General features: G+C 40.1%; 1 long non-coding RNA gene across 1 annotated transcript; it reads right to left on the bottom strand.

Moving 5' to 3' along the window:
- Positions 1 to 4670: 4670 nt before the first annotated feature.
- On the bottom strand, positions 4671 to 14088 carry LOC149120532 (uncharacterized). The gene is made up of 2 exons (XR_016226208.1): positions 13950 to 14088; positions 4671 to 5097 (listed from the first exon to the last, which is right to left on the bottom strand). It is a non-coding gene; the product is annotated as an uncharacterized LOC149120532 (long non-coding RNA).
- Between the last annotated feature and the right edge of the window lie 195 nt (positions 14089 to 14283).

Raw genomic sequence — 14283 nt, 5'->3', positions numbered from 1 at the left:
AATGCAAATGTGGTTCAACATCTATAAAAAATCAATGAAATCACATCAGCAGAATGAACAGAAAACATGAACATCTCCACAGATGCTGAGAATGCTTCCATAGAAAGAGTCAACATCCCTTCATGATAAGAAAATTCAACTAACGAAGTACAGGAGAAACATAGCTCAAAATTATCAAAGCTATATGATAAACTAATAGCCACTATCATACTGAATGGGAAAAAGCTAAAACATTTCCTCTGAGTTCTGGAACAAGATAAGGACACCCCATAAACCATTCTTAGTCAATACAGTATCTCAAGTACTCACAAGAATACTCAGGTAAAGAAATACAGGGGATGAAAATTGGGAAGGAGGAAGGAAAAATATCTGTTTATTTTTTTTCAGGAGACATGAGTTTAGATAAAAATCTTCAAACACTGCAGTAAAAATATGTTGGGAGTGATAAACCAATAAGTCACAGGATACAAAATCAATGTACAGAAAATTGCATTTTTATACACCAATAATGATCTCCTGTAAAGGTAAGTTTAAGATCTTTGTAAAAAGTAAGAATGGGAATAGGAGAGGGAAGAGGGAGAAGGGTGGGAGTACAGGCAGGAGGGAGGTTAGGAGGGAAAGTATGACCGTGTTCCTGAATCTGTATATATGAAATAGATGAAATTTGTGTATCCTAAATAAAATAAATAGTATAAACCAGGAAAAAAGTATTCACAGTAGCTACAAAAATATTTAGTAATAAATTTATCCAAATAAGTGAAAGATCACAACAATAAAATTATAAAGCACTGATGAAATAAATCATCAAAAACACATGGAAATAGAAAGACATCCCTGTTCATGAATTAGAAGAATTAACATTAAAATATTCATATTCCTTAGGAAATCTACAGATTCAATGCAAGTCCTATCAAAATACCAATGACATCCTTTATTCAATTAGAAAAAAAATTCTAGCATTCATATGGAACCACAGAATACCCAGAGCAGCCAAAGTGATCCTACACAAAAACATATAAAGCTGGGGGCATAACAATACCTGATTTCACAAATGTATAGTAATTAAAATAGAATGAAACTGGCATGAAGATGGATACAAAAAGATAAATGAAAACAGAGAAAAAATACATAAATACAAACATACATATATAACAGCTGATTTTTGATGAAAATCCCATAGTCTTTTCAATAAATGGTGCTGACAATACTAGATAAACATATATAGAAGAATGAAATTAAATGTCTACCTTTCACCACACATAAAAATCAACTCAGATGGATCAAAGACCTAAATCTGAGATCTGAAAATACAAAATTGCTGGAATAAAACATAGGGAGACATCTCTTAAACGAGGTTGGGGCAATGACTTTTTGGTTAAGACCCCAGAAGATAAATAAAAGCTTAAAATGTACCACACTGCCTCATTTATTTATGCTGGTATTTAGAATTCTTCTCTAAATCTTAGGCAAGAACCCTCTCAGGCTTATTAATATTGGGGATTTTTTAATAAGCATGTGGTGATATATGGAACCCCAAATTTTCATGCCATATGTGGCATCCCAGATGGTGTTTCTGGGGAACTTGAAAGGGCCACATTTTGATATAATTTTAGGGTGTCATTTCCAATATCATATGGAGACCACGAAGGAACATTTAACATGTGGATTTTAAGATGGGACTGATTTTTAAGAAATTTTAAAACTAGGCAGCATGGTGGGAGTGGACGTCTTGTGGCTTCTGACCTTATTTCTCTGCCTGCACCCTCTCCCTCTCCCATCTGGGTTGGTGCTTTCCCTGCACACCTGTCCATGGAAATGCAGGGGTCCAAAGCAACACCCAGGTGGGGATGCACACACGGTCTACGTGTGGGAGGGGTGCATCACTTTCTTTGGCCTTGGCGCTGGTCACTAGGCAGGGTACAATGGCCAGGCATGTGGCCCAAGTTTGCTCCAGGCTCAGCGCCAAATCTGGGCACCACCCTGGATCTGGCCTCTCAGCCTTGGGTCCACTAGAGGGCCACCCGCAGGGAGCTGCCCCTCTGGTGGACACTCATGCTGGTCCTGCCCTACATGAAAGCTTGGGGGCCGCACCAAGTTCCCCAAGGCTGTTTTGGCCCACAGCAGCTCAGCGGGAGTGCATGCACATGTGCAGACAGTGTACAGACCCATGCCAAGTTCCCCAAGGCCGGTTCTGCCTGCAGTGGCTCAGTGGGAGTGCCTTTTGTGTGTGTTGACAGCGCAGACTGGTGCCGAGTTCCACAAGGCCTGTTTGGTCTGCAGCGGCTCAGCAGAGGCATGAGCTAGCTCTGCCTACACGAGTGCTTGGCAGCCCACCTGGGTGGCCAGTGCACTGTTCAATTGTTAAGGTGGCAGCCGGGACATGCTCAAAGCAGGCTGATATTGGAGTGGGAAGAGGAGCCTAGTGTCCTAGTAGAACACGTGGTGTGAGGCCAGAGCCACCCTGCCCTGAGGGAGAAGAGCAGCTCGCTCACACAAAAGACAAGCAAGCCTCCTTGAACTTGAGGTACTTTCTTCTCCATTAAAGAGATTAAATGAGTGCATTAATATTATAAAATTCCTTCATTATGCTCATTCCAATTTACAGTTGGATGTTTATTCATTTTTTGTCTGGTTAACTTTTTCATGTTTGTGTTTCCTTGTATATTAATAGTTTCTGTTTTTGACCAACAATGAAATTCATATCTCTGTTAGATAAAACCTGTACCAAAACAGTGAAAAAAAAAGATTTTTTCTTTTTATTTCTTTCTCTTTCCTTTTGTTTTGCTAGTTTTCAAAAAAGGAAGGGGTTGATGGGGTTTCGGTTGCTGTTTCTGGCTTTAAGGACTTTTGGTATCATTGCTAGTACAAACAGAGATAAAACAGATTTGCATGAAGGACAAACTCCTAAGGATTCTTGAGTGGTTGTGGTGTGTTTCAAAGACGATTTACATGCTTTTCTAAGGTTACATTTTAAACTAGTACCAGCAGCTAAAGTTCAGAAAGATTTCGCTTTGTTTCTGGGCCTTATTGTTCAAGATTTTAATTGCTAATTTCAAGTTGGAGAATTGGTCTGGTTGCTTAGAAACATGTTAGAGTCAGAGAGAAGGAACTTTAAACATGGAAGATGCTCTACTTCCTGTAATTGAGGGTGGGACTTCCACCCCAAGATGGTGGCCCACCATGGGAACTTCTGCACTCACAGGAAGATGGGAAATAGAGTCTGCCCCAAGATGGTGGCCCACAATGGGAACGTCCACTCTCACAGAAAGATGGGCAACAGACCCCACCCCAAGATGGCTGCCCCCATGGCCCACCACATGCTACATGAATGGTTAATAGAACTATGTATTTTAAATCATATTTTCATTATTTTGGTTTGTTATTTTCATTTCCAGAGCAGATCTTCATTAGCTATGTATTTTAAATCATATTTTCACTATTTTAGTTTGTTATTTTCATCTTCAGAATGGATTATTCTTCTCTCTGTTATTTTCACCTCTGAAGCAGGATTAAATATTTTCATTATTTTAGTCTGTTATTTTCGTTTTCAGAGTGGATCTTCCCTGTCCCCATTTGTTATTTTCATCTAAAGGGGCACCCTACCTACCAAATGGTTTTGATCCAGTTTTGCCTTTGCTAATTAACAACTTATATGTTTCAGACCTTGACTTCCGGGAGCAACTAACCATGTGGGACACAGATGTTGGCAATGACCAAGATTGCTCCAGTTCACAAAACAAATTCATTAGATAGGATTAGACAGAGACTTCCAGATCCTGGATAGGCAGGGCCTGCACTATGCCCCTCATAAGCAGGAAGCAGTTACAGAAAAGATGATCTGATGTTCATCAACTTCCCTTAGGATTAAGGGATGGTGTCTACGAGGGGGGAATGAAGTAAGAAGGCATACAGGTTAAAAAAAATTAGGTTTGTGAGCTGGAAGACCATGCTGTCACCACACCCCCGTGTGACCTCATGCCGTACCTGACACCTTTGCTATACCTCTGTGTGACCTCATACCCCTACCTGGCCACACCTAAGTGCCAATCAGGTTAATTAACCAAACCCCTTTGGAAGTGGGTTAAAAGCTTGGGACACAGTATGTCCACCCCTTTTTCTCTGCCTTGGCCCATTGACCGGGAGGGGCCTGGCTGTAGCCCTGCATCTCCAAGGCATGAGGCCTTTAGGCCACCTGCCCTAGATGCTCCTCCAGGTGGCTGGTTCCTGGTGCTTAGTATGAACCCAGATTTACCTCTCTCTTAGATAAAGCTCCCACTCTCCTATGCATCTTTCACACTAAATAAAAGCTTAAAATGTACCACACTGCCTCATTTGTTTATGCTGGTATTTAGAATTCTTCTCTAAATATTAGGCAAGAACCCTCTCAGGCTTATTAATATTGGGGATTTTTTAATAAGCATATGGTGGTATCATATGGCACCCCAAATTTTGATACCATTATGTGGCATCCCAGATGGTGTTTCTGGGGAACTTGAAAGGGTCACATTTTGATATAATTTTAGGGGGTCATTTCCAATATCAGCAGCACCTGAGTTGCAGCAAGCCATCATGTGGTGCACACAGACTCACATTCCCATGGCACACACAAGGCTCTGGATCACCCAGATGGAGGTACCCATGTATGAAATGAGCACATAAGATCAATCATGTTTCTTTTTTAAAAGATTTTTATTTATTTATTTTGACAGGTAGAGTTACAAACAGTGAGAGACAGAGAGACAGAGAGAAAGGTCTTCCCTCCGTTGGTTCACTCCTCAAATGGCCAGCACGGCTGGCGCTGCGCTGATCCAAAGCCAGGAGCCAGGTGCTTCTTCTTCATCTCCCACGTGGGTGCAGGAGCCCAAGCACCTGGGCCATCCTCCATTGCCCTCCTGGGCCACAGCAGAGAGCTGGACTGGAAGAGGAGCAACCGGGACTAGAACCCGGTACCCATATGGGATGCTGGTGCCACAGGCAGAGGATTAACCAAGTGAGCCACCCCACTGGCCCCAATCATGTTTCTTATATGCAGCTGCCAGCAACACACAACAGGAATCCATCAGTGTAGGCCCTTCCTTAAGAAGTCTCCTGGGGAGTCTGTGTAGGGACATAGATAGCAGTGGTAAGCCAATGGGTGAATCAGTGGACTCCTTTAGCAGTGCTAGTCCATAAGTCTACTAGATGTTATTCTAATTCCCATATGGCAAACAACAGATACTTTCTGCAGGTAAGCTTTATATTTGCCTTCTTGACATGTCTTGTATGTAGAGAACACTCAAGATATTCCTCAATAAAACTGGTACAAAAACTGAATTCAGTGAAGCTGTAGAATACAAAATAAACATAGAAAAAGCAGTTGTGTTTATATACAAAACTGAACAACCTTGAAGGAAAACATAGAGAACAGCTGGATTTGCAATAGATCAACAGGAATAAATTACTTAGGAAAAAAGTTAACCAAAGAAATAAAATATTAAACAACAAAAACTATAGTGTTAATGAAATGAATTGAAGATGACACACATAAAAAGAATTTTAAGAAGTTAGTACCACACTAAATGATCAACATATTTAAAGCAACTCTTATAAACACATCAACATTTAATTTTAGCAGAAAATTTTAAAAACAACATAGAATTCATATAGAATGTACGAGGACCACAAACAACCAAAATAAGTTTGAAAATGAATTACAAAGTTGGAGGCCTCACATTTCCTGAATTCAAAACTCTTTACAAATCAACAGCAATCAAAATAGGGTGATACTGACATAAGATTAGATACACAGACCAAACGCATAGAATAAAGAGAGAACTGGTGGGCATTTGGTCTAGCAGTTAAGATGCTGGTTAAGATTCCCACAATGAAATCCCAGCCTGGGCTCCTGACTCAGGTCCCTGCCAGTGCACATCCCTGGAGGCAGTGGTGATAGCTCAAATAATTGGGTTCCTGCCACCAACACTGGGAACGTGGATTCTGTTTCTGGGGGCTTCTTATTGTGCAAGCTCAGATTTGGCCATTGCAGGCATCTGGGCAGTAAGTATGCGCTCAGGAGCTCTCAGTCCCCACCTCTCAAATTAAAAAATTTAAAATTAAAGAATTCAGTTAATATTATACTCACTAGTAAAATAAAGGAAAGTCAATATATGATAACCCCATAAATACAAGTTTTGTGTTTTTTTTTCTAAATCTATCTTATAGGAAAACCATAAACAAATTAGGAATTGAAGAGAACTTCTGTCAGGGAAAGGCCACCCATGGAAAATCTATAAATGCTGGGACTGGGAACAAGAAACAAATACTGTTACCACTTCTATTCAGCATGGTAATGGAAAACTACTAAATAAATCATGAAAAGAAAAAGAAAAAATTCTTCAGATTTCAAATGGAAACAGCAAAATTGCTTTGCATTGCTCAAGACATAATCCTGCATATAAAAGAAATACTGATGAATTCACTATATATTCAAAGTAAAATCCAGTAATTTTTCAGGGCATAGAACAGATGTAAAAGTATCAATTGTATTTCTGTACAACAATGAATATTCTGAAAAAACAGCAGCATTCAAAATGGCATTGGAAGGAAGAAAAATACAAATAAAAATTTTAAGAATACCCGAATACTACACAAAAATACAAAACACAACAGAGATAAACAATTTTCAAGTCACTTAATGAATTAAATTATGCATTTTTCCAGTAACCATGTAAAAATATGCTTAATATTAGTCACCAGGAAATCACAAATCAAAACCTCAAGAACATACCACTTCACAGCCAGTAAAATGACTATGGTTCAGCAAGCGATGAATGCTGACAGATCTGACTGAGGATCATGAGAACTTCATGCAATTCCACTACAATGGTGCAGACACTTTGAAAAACAGTTTAGTATCTTCTCAAAGTGTTTTAGATGAAGTTACTGTTATTGATCTGCAGTTCTACTCACAGTTTTGCCCCTAAAAATATAAAACCAACATGAACACAAAGGCCCATCCCAGCACTATTCATGAAAGCCAAATGGGAAAACATCAAATGTCTATGTATAAGGAGAAAAAATGAGTTGTGTTATCTTCACAATTAATTCTATGTGGCAGTCAAAAATGAAGTTAAGAAAAAACATGTCACCAAAGAAACAAACTAAAAAAAAAACACATAAAGAAATCAGAATAAGGGGCCCACGCTGTGGCATAGCAGGTAAAGGCACTGACTGCAGTGCCAACATCCCATATGGGAGCTGGTTCAAGTCCTGGCTGCTCCACTTCCTATCCAGCTCGCTGCTATGGCCTGGGAAAGCAGTAGAAGAAGGCCTTGAGCCCCTGCACTCACATGTGAGACAAAGAAGAAACTCCTGGCTCCTGGCTTCAGATCGGTGCAGCTGCAACTGTTGTGGCCAGCTAGGGAGTGGACCAGTGGATGGAAGACTTCTTTCTCTGCCTCTTGTTCTCTGTGTAACTCTTTCAAGTAAAATAAATAAATCTTTAAAAAATCCATCAAAAGACTAAACACTGTTCTGTATGAATCCAATTTACAGACATGTAAGACAAGGCAAATCTCTTAAAAAATTTTAAATCAACAGTTGTCTGTGTTGGTGGAGAATGAGGAATTGCATAAAATATCTTTTCATCAATGCAAATATGCTATTTTTATTCTGTGGTGATCACATAACTCTCCAAAGCATGTAATAAATGTAAAAACATGTGGTAGTTATAGTTGGGCAGACACTCCTGGGTACACCATTTCTGAGAGGAGCTTGAAAACTGTGAATTTATTGTGGATGACTATAGTTGATATTTTTAAATTTGATTACTCTTTATTGTCTTTGCATACATTCTTCCTTTCTAACTCTACTGTGCCTTTGTGGGACATTAAGCCTTTAAGCATAAGATAAATTAAAAATATGTATCTTCAAAATAAAATAATATCAAATTTAAGAAGAATAAAAATTCATGACTTTTTAAGATTTTTGGTGTGTATATTGAGAATTGTGTACACATCAAAATGTCTGTGTATTGATTCTCAACACCAGTAAAATCTTAATTTTTAAAAATAGTCTATCATTTGATTTCACATTTTTGTATTGCTCTAATTCCATTTTTCTTAACTTAAGGGAACAATCTGTAATAAATTTTCACCACCAACTTAAAATAAACCATGGTAGCCTTTCCACTCGTCTTGGTAAGACCAATTACTTCCAGATTATGTTTGTCTCAATATTAATGAAATGTTTCTAAATATTGAAATATTAGTTGTGATATTAAACATTTTAACACCCCTTAACTTTATACACCAAATAAAATGCTGGTATTTTCATTTTTTGTTAACAACAGCTGTAATATTTATGGGCTACAGTGTGACATTTCAATATATGTATACAAATTGAACCGATCAAATGCACATTTATCTTGTGACACTACTTTATGGTTGGAACCCTGAGCTCCTTTCTTCCATTTTCTCATAAAATACATAATGGATTACTGTTTACAATAGTCACCCAATCATATTGTGTGACATCAGGGAATCTAATTAATCTAACTGATTGAGCACTAATTGTCCATAACATTTTTCCACAAAACAGCCTGGTACTTGCACAATAATAGATATCTAGACCAATGGAACAGATTAGAGACCCTAGAAGTTTTTATCTGTAACATCTACAACCAATAATTTTTGACAAATGAGCAAAAATCACTATCTGAAGAAAGGACAGTATCTTCAACAAATAATTCTAGAAAAAGTGGATTGCTGCATGCAGAAGTTTGAAACCACACCCATCATACCATACACCTGATACAAACATCCACTCACAATGGATCAGAGATCTAAAACTAAGACTGGAAATCATCAAATTACTAGAGGGGTAAATAAGGGAGACTGTAAGACATTGGCCAAGGCAAAAACATCTTGGAAAAGACCTCAGAAACACAGGCAATGAAGGCAAAAATGGACAGTGGGTTTACATCAACCTAAGAAGTTTCTGCACTGCAATGGAAATACTCAACAAAGTAAAGAGTTAACCTACAGAATGGGAGACAATATTTGCAAACTACACACCTGATAAAAGATTAATATTGAGGATACATAAAGAGTTGAAGTAAACCATCAATAAGACAAGCAATCCAGTTAAGAAATGGGCTAAGGATAGGAAGAGGCATGTTTCAAGGGATGAGATAAAAATGGCCAATAGACAGAGGAAAAAATGCTCAAGATCACTGGCCATGAGGGAAATACAAATAAAAAACCACAATGAGGTTTCACCTCACCCCAATTAGAATTGTTATCACAAAAATATCAAAAAATGCTGGTGAGGATGTAGGGGAAAAGGCACCCTAATATACTGTTGGTGGGAATGTAAAGTAGTACAATCATCATGGAAGACAGTATGGAGATTCCTCAGAAATCTGAAAATAGACCTACCATATGACCCAGCCATCCTACTCCTGGGAATTAACCTGAAAGAAATGAAATCAGCATATGAAAGATGCTGTAACCTGATGTTTACTGCAGCTCAACTAACAATAGGTAAGATAGGAAATCAACTCAAATATCTAACAACTGATGACTAGATATTGTGGTGTATATGCATGATAAAATACTACCTAGCCATAAAAAAGAATGAAATCCAGTCTTTCACAATAAAATGGATGCAGCTGCAAACCATTATGCTTACTGAAATTAGCAGTCCCAAAATGACAAATATGTTTTCCCTGATTCGTGGTAACTAACATAAAGCAAAGGAACATGATGTCTATGAGCAAAACTGGCATTCTGAGATTTGATTATTGTTTATAGCCCTTGTCTATACTCTGGAGGAATAGTTTTTCTACTTACTACTTGTTGAATTCTTCATAATCACAAGCTTAACCCTCCACTAAATAAAGTAAATTTAAAGTATTCATTGTAAAAATTAAAAGAAAAAAGGAAGGGAGAGAGGAAGGGTGGAGTGGGAAGTATCATTATGTTCTTATAAGTGTGTATATGAAGTACATGAAATTTGTTCCCTTGATATAAATAAAAATTTTTAAATGCAACATTATACAGAGAGAGAATGGGGAGGGAAAGGGAGAAATATCTCTTCCATCTGCTGTTTAACCCTCCAAATAGCCTCACTAACCAGGGATGGGCCAGGCTGAAGCCAGAAGCCTGGAATTCCATTTGGGACTCCCATGTGGGTGTAAGTGGTCCAAGTGCTTGTACCATCCTCCTCTGCCTTCAGAGTGCATGCGCAGGGGGCTGGATTGCAAGTAGAGCAATTAGGACTTGAACTGGCACTCATATGGGATGCCAGCATGGGCAGCAGCTTAACCTGCTCTGTCTCAATGCCAGTCCTTCAAAATTAAAACAAGCAAACAGAAGAAAGCAACAAGGTACAAACAAGAGACTCATGAGAATAAAATAATAATGATGTAAATAATATAAATTATAGTAAAAGAACAGTAATAACACAAAAACTGTCCCATAAAATTCCTGAGTTCCACTGCAGTCTCATGGGGCTGTACTGCTGTTAACCCCATGGCCCCATTGGGGACATCAAGGCATGGAGAATAAATTAGTCACTCAGTACAGGGCACAGTCTAGAGTCAGCCCAGAACCCAGAACCTTTAGCTGCACCTTCCAGCTCCACTATGAAACACAGACAAGAAAATGGGGCCCACGTCAGGGTGCTCTCCTTGGAGAATCCAGAAAGCAGGTGCATCCATACAGCATATGTGTGTACCCACAGCAACTGGTACTAACTGTGCAGAAGGTGCAAGGACTTTTACTCCACATACTTCTGGGCCATTTGTATTGGTCACAATGAGGCCACAGCCATTTGATATTCAAGCCATTAAAAAAACCAGGAAGACATATTATCTACAAATAGTTCCAAATGCATTTTCTAAAGAGCTACTAGGAATAATAAATTATTTTAGCAAGACCATGATGAGTAGAAGGGTAATGTAAAAATATCAATTGCAGGGCCAGCACTATAGCCCATCAGGTAAAGCCGCCACCTGCACTGCTGGCATCCAACATGGGCACCCACTCAAGTCCTGGATGCTCCACTTCCTATCCTATTCTCTGCTATGGCCTGGGAAAGCAGTGGAAGAAGGCCCAAGTCCTTGGGCCCCTGCACCTCCCTGTAACACCCAGAAGAAACTCCTGGTTCCTGGTTTCTGATTGGCTCAGCTGTGTCCACTGCAGCCATCTGGGGAGTGAACCTGGAAGACCTCTATTTGTCTCTGTCTCTTTCCCTCTGCCTCTACCTCTAGCTCTGCCTTTCAAATAAATAAAATATCTAAAAAAACAATTACTTATTAGAAAATCAAGTGTATACCACCATCAGTGCACAGGTAGATACTGATATAAAAATTAAAATAGCATAATAAAATTAAAACTTATAACTCTATGAATAAAATACAAAATATGTTGGCTGAAGATTAAAATGCTGATGATGGAAACTAAAGAAGATCTAAGTAAATACACTGTGTATAGGACTGGAAGGTTGAATATTATTATTGAATATTATTATTTCTTGTAAAATGGTTCTATAGGTTTAAGATAATCCAAATAAAGATTCCAGCAAGAGGTTTTTGAGAAAAAAACAAACCTGACTGTAATCAGGAAAACCCAAGACAATTGACTATCATGTCCACAATGATAAACAAGGAACTGGGTGAAATCAAAATACTGTGTCTCAAGACTTACAATAAGCCTACAATAAACAAGATGGTTTGGATTTCATGAAAGAACAGAAGATACACATTTCAATGGAGTATTATTGTGAGTCCAAAATAAACCTCATGCCAAAATACATAAACAACAATCGTTAAAACTACAAAAGGAAATAAACAAGTGCACTATTACACTCACAGACATCAAGACATTTCTTTCGTTAGCAGATCAGCAGTTAGACAATCAGTAAGGATGCAGCTGAACAGAAAAGCACCTAAATCAACCATGCGTCAAATGGATCCTTAGAGGATGCTCCATTCACAGCAACAGAACACGACACACTTCTCAGACCCACATGGCACATCCACTCTGACCATGTTTGTGGGTGTAGAGCAGACCTCAACTCCTAAGAAGAGGCGCCACACAATGTAAGCTCTCAGATCACAATGCAACTACCTGAGAAGTCAGCTCAAAAAAGCTGGAAAATATAAAAAACTTGGAGAAAAATCAACAAACCTCAAAATAACACATTTATAGATCTCAAAAATATTTCAAACTAAATTGAAACTGTATCCTGCCAATTTATATTAATGGATGCATATTTTAGAAAAGAAGAACCAAGATCAATGAGCTACACTTTTACCCTAGAAGTCAGAGGAAGAAAAGCAACTTAACCACTTAAAGCAAGGTGAAGAAAATAAATCACGAAAGTTAGAAGTACTAGTCAATGGAACTGAAAAAAGTACAACTGCAGACAAAGAGCAACAAAACTAAAATTTGGTTCTTTGAAAACATCAACAAAATTTGTGAACTTCTTATCAGGAGCAACCAAGACAAAAAAGGTGCAAATTACTAATATTATTAATGAAACGGTGACACCATGGCCCCGTGATCAAGATAATGTAAAGGAATAGTATGAACAACTCTGTGACCAAAAATTTCCTAAGATAAATGAACTGTGTGAATCCCTTGAAAAACAGAATATGCCAAAATTCACACAAAGAGAAACAAAAAACTTGAATGCTTCCATAATTACTAAATGTTATAATTTATAATAACTATAGAAGCATAATTATAAAGTATAATGAAAATTATTAAATATATATTAGTGATTAAATTCACACAGCCTGTTTTTGCTCAGCTAAAAAGAAAGTGAGCAGAAAAGTACTTACAGGGACCTGCCTTGTGGCATGGCAGGTTGTGACACTGCCTGGAACAATGTCATTCCATATAGACGCCAACTGGATTCCTGCCTGTTATACTTTTTTTTTTTTAAAGATTTACGTATTCATTTAAAAAGTAGTATTACAGAGAGGCAGAGGGAAAGAGAGATAGAGCCAGGAGCTTCCTCCAGGACTCCCACAGAGGTGCAGGGGCCCAAAAGGACTTGGGCCAGCTTCTACTGCTTTGCCAGGCCCCAGCAGAGAGCTGGAACGTCAGTGGAGCAGCTGGGACTTGAACCAACACGCATATGGGATGCTGGTACTGGAGGTGGTGGCTTCATCGGCTCCGCCCCCACTTCCCCTTTGTTCCACTTGTGATCCAGCTGTCTGCTAAAATGCCAGGGAAAGCAGAGGAAGCGGCCCAAGGGCTTGGGGCCCTGAACTCACACTGGAGTACTGGATAAAGTCCCTGGCTTCTGCTTTGGCCTGGCCCAGCTCTGGCCATTGTAGCCACCTGGGGAGTGAACCCATACATTGAAGATCTCTCCCGCACCGCCTCATGTATAACTCTGCCTTTAAACCAATCTTCAATCAGAGAAAGAAAAAAAAAACCTAGTACTTATTATGAAGTGTCAGAAACCTGGAACAGAGCACAGAGCGATTCTTGGGGTTTGTCTTATGTTTCTGCTTTCTCCTCCGTGTGTGCAGTCTGTGAAAATTCACCAGACTGCGTGCGAATTAATTCAAACGCCCCATGCCCCTGTGTTCCTGCACACACCTTACCCTTCCGAACAACCCGGATAAGAGGCCGTCACGGCCTCTTCTCACTGACGCTGCCAAGGGTACTTCCGGCCAGGGACCGAAAACCCCAAAACGGAACCGGGGCTGCGGGAAAAGTTCCTCGCCCAACCTCCCGTCCCCCCCCCCCACACCCCGCCGCCCACCTGGACTCCTCTCACTCTCCCCTCCCTTTCCTCTCCCCCACGCGCGTTTCTTTTCCTCCCTTCCTCGCCTCCCCACCTTCCCGCACCCTTTTCGTTCTCCCCCTTGGCCCCCTCTCTCCTCCTCCTGTCCCCGCGCCCCCTCACACACACACCCCATCCCCGCTTTGTGCACCTGCGGCCCCGCCTACCTTGTGACAGGATCGCCACTGCACTGAACACCCGGCAGAGAGAATGTTTCTGCTCCTTAGGGACAGAAGTTGAGTCCTGAGGTGTAGACTTCCACAGGGGCCAAAGAAGAGGACCGCGCCCAGAAATTTCCACAAGCCCAAGGAAACAAAACCACCTCCCGCTGCAGCCTCTCCTGATCCCGGCCTGACCCTGGGGGCGCTGGGTCTCCCCCAGGCTTGGCCTGCAGCGTCGGACAGCAGCATGGAGGACAGCTCCTCAGGGCTTGCGCAGGCTCTGGGCAGGTGAGAACGCGGCGCGGACTCCCACCTGAGCACCGCGGGGCAGAAGAGGCCG

This window comes from Oryctolagus cuniculus, chromosome 19 (genome assembly GCF_051225735.1).
Source record: "Oryctolagus cuniculus isolate XC-2025 breed Fujian yellow rabbit chromosome 19, ASM5122573v1, whole genome shotgun sequence".
Taxonomy (NCBI): Eukaryota; Metazoa; Chordata; class Mammalia; order Lagomorpha; family Leporidae; genus Oryctolagus; species Oryctolagus cuniculus.
The sequence above is the reverse complement of the archived record's forward strand: the minus strand, read 5'-3'. Positions and strand labels throughout refer to the sequence as shown.